Here is a 3,266-nt window from a genome sequence, read left to right as displayed (position 1 = left end):
CCGGGGATGCTGGGCGCGCGGCCGGAGCCCAGCCGAGCGGGCCAGCGCGTGGTGCCCTCGGCGGCGGCGGATGCGCGGCGCGGCCGCGGCTGTGACAGCGCCTCCCGCCCCGCCCCCACGCACCCCGCCCCCGCGAGCGCGAGCTGCCGGCGGGACCGGAGCCACTCGCGGTCCGTACCAACCTCGCGGGCTGAGGCGGGGGCCGACGCTGGACCCCTCCCCTATCTTGGTATCACCTCCCCGCTCTCCCCCGCTGCGGCCATCCCGCTGGGGCGGATGGGGCTTCGGATGCTGGAGTGGCCTCGGGCGGGGCCCAAGGCACCCCAGTTTGGCTGGAGGAGTGAGAGCTCGCCCTCCCCGCCCGCACCCCCCAGCTCACCCGCTTCCATCCCTCCATCCTGGCTGCTTAGGCCCCTGGCTTGGCAGCCTTTCTCAAAGGGCGATTGTTTCTGGGCTGGGATGCTGGGGGTTGGGGGTGGGGGGCGGCGGGGCATGGTTCTGCGGGACTAAGACACTGAGCTGGAATCAATCGAAAGAGGGTGCGGCCCCCCGTTTGGCTTCGGACAATCCGAAGTGGATATAAGGCTGTTTGTATGGGTTGAAGGTGGGAGACCCTGCCAGTGGGGCGGCCCCACCTGTGGGCACTGCTTCTTTCTTTAAGGACATGCCAAGCTGCTGAGTGTCCTTCTCTCCTCTCCCGCCCCATGCCCTGGCCCTTCTAACAAGGAGGCAGGAGGCATTGCCTGGTGCAAAGGAGTGAAAAAATGGCCAAGGTGGGTGGGCAGGGCATCCAGGAATTTCTCCGTATTGGGGAACTAGGATGCAGGGAAGTTACTGTGTGTGTGTGTGTGTGTGTGTGTGTGTGTGTGTGTGTGTTCATGCAGAAGCCACCCAGCCATGCAGTGGGAGGTTCCCAAATTCTTTTGTCCACTTGTCAGACCCTCAGACACCATCCATGTACCTTCAGATTTACATTCCTGATAGTCCTCACTGACACCTATGGTCAGGCCCTCCAACTGTGTCCTCTTCAAAACTCCAAAAGGCCTTTTCTTGTCAATGTCAGTGCTTTCTCCAGGCTCTGTCACCTCCTTCCGTAACCCAAAGATCCACAGCTAGTCATTGCTTGTTCAAAGTGTACTTTACGCTGTGGGCTGAGGCTGTGGCCACAGGTCTTCTCCTTCACTTCTGTCTGTGAGGATGAAGCATGGTGCTACTCTTAGGCGAAGGTGGGTGGTGGTAGGAGTTCCAGTTCTAGTTCTCTTGTTCAAGACCTTAAGGTGAAGCAGGAGCCACACTCTACCTAATTCCATCGATGCTAGCAAAAGACAATTACCGTCTCTAGGGAGAGACTTCCTCCAGACTCTTCTCCCTACTCCACACCAGGGAGCTTGCATGCTGCTCCTGTGCATCTCCCCGAGTTAACCACACCATTCATAATTACCAAGTGGCAGGGCAGAGATGAATTGGAGGCTGCTTCTTGCCAACACGGAAGTTGATGCCCACAGACAGGACCACCCATGTATCTGTCGGGTCACACTCACTCCTTATCTCTCCCTCAGGACTGTGTCAAATCCCCAGGTAGGGAGTTCAGGACAAGGGTTGGGCAATGAACAGGTTGAAGGCACTAGCCAAGGGACCTAGCCAAAGATGACCCTCTAGGCTCATATCTTCAGTGATAAGACAGGCTTTCAGTAAGCTGTCAGGCTCTTGTCTGGTCCCACTGGCTGTGGCCAGCGAATGTCCTCTGGTTGTTCTGTGGGGGTGGTTCTCCCTCTAGCTTGGAGTTCAACCAGACGGAACAGGAATGGTTTCAAGTTTTATCTCACCGTTCCTGTGAGAACAATGGTAATAATAAAACCCCATTGTGGAAACCTGTCTTGCAAGTTAGCCTTAGGCTCTGTTTATGCTATTTTTATGGTATATTTTTAGTACTAATTTATAAAGCCAACTTGAAACAATAATGTGATATTAAAATTAACATGAGAAGGCTCAGTGAAGAGACAACAGTCTGCCATTCATTTTGGCAGAATTCCACTGGTGTGGACCCACAGATACACGTGTGTTTACATATATATGTATATATACATATATATATATATAAATATATATATATATATAAAGGCACAGATACATAAGTAAGCACAGAAAAATGAGTGCATCCAAATGGTTTCTTATATACCTCATGTGCATGTGTGAATGTGTGCACATACCTACCTACACCCACCTGCATACCCCCACCAGTCCTTCACCAGGAGTCTGAACCATAGGAACGACTTTTCTATGCTCTTTGTGGATAGGCAGATCTGGATTTCCTGCATCCCCACAACTTGGTCCTTGCTCCAAACATCTAGATCTCCCAGAATGACTCATCTTTCCTATTCCCCCCTTCTCTGCAGGAAAGAGTCCCTCTTCTCAGAGGATTCCCGAAGCCTAGCATCAGAATGTTTAGCATGCAAAACTCAAAAGGTTCAGTCTGCCTTCTGGGAGAAGCTGTTTTATGTTTACTGTGTAGTTAAGCAGGATAGGAGCCCTGCCCCATCCTCTCATTTTGGCCCAGTTCCCATAATCCGAAACTCAGAAGGGTCCCATAAAAGTATCATCTGCAATGCAAATGCCCCCCAAAACATCTGGAAACAGATCACCTGTGCCCAAATTTAATATGAATAGCAATTAGTTTAGTCTTGCTGGTTCATTGTTTGCCTATCACCTCTCTGTTTGGCCTGATTTCATCAGGAGCTTTACTCTGCTCCCGGCCTGGTGGTTTCTTCTCAGTCCAGCCTTTCCTTTTCAGCTAACTATTCAAGGAACTAAGACCACTGAGCTATGCCCTTGCCCTAGGTCCCTGTCCCACCCTCTCAGCCCCTTAGGTATCTGATGGCTGTGGCCTCTATTTTTACTCACCTGCTATTCCTTCTCTTGCACTGGGACTCTACAGTAGTGATTTTGCTGTTATGAATGGACAGGCCATGTTGCAGCCAAACAGCTTTAGAATACTTCTATAATTTACTGACTGCCCTTTGTATTTGGAGGCTGAGGGAGATGAGAGACAGTGGCACAGAGTCCTGTGCCCTGGGAGAGGCTCTCTCAGTGACAAGTTGAGGACTCTTCTGTGTGTTCTTGGGAAAGTGAGAAGAATCCATGTTGCCTATGACCTTCCTACCTGCTCTTCCAGTTGAGCTATTGCTTTCTCACAGCCTCTGCAGAATCTCAGGTGTGAGTTACCTCTCCACTGATCCCGGCTATACTTACTTGGGTTCCTGCGGGGG

Source organism: Meriones unguiculatus, chromosome 1 (genome assembly GCF_030254825.1).
Source record: "Meriones unguiculatus strain TT.TT164.6M chromosome 1, Bangor_MerUng_6.1, whole genome shotgun sequence".
Lineage (NCBI taxonomy): Eukaryota > Metazoa > Chordata > Mammalia > Rodentia > Muridae > Meriones > Meriones unguiculatus.
The sequence above is the reverse complement of the archived record's forward strand: the minus strand, read 5'-3'. Positions refer to the sequence as shown.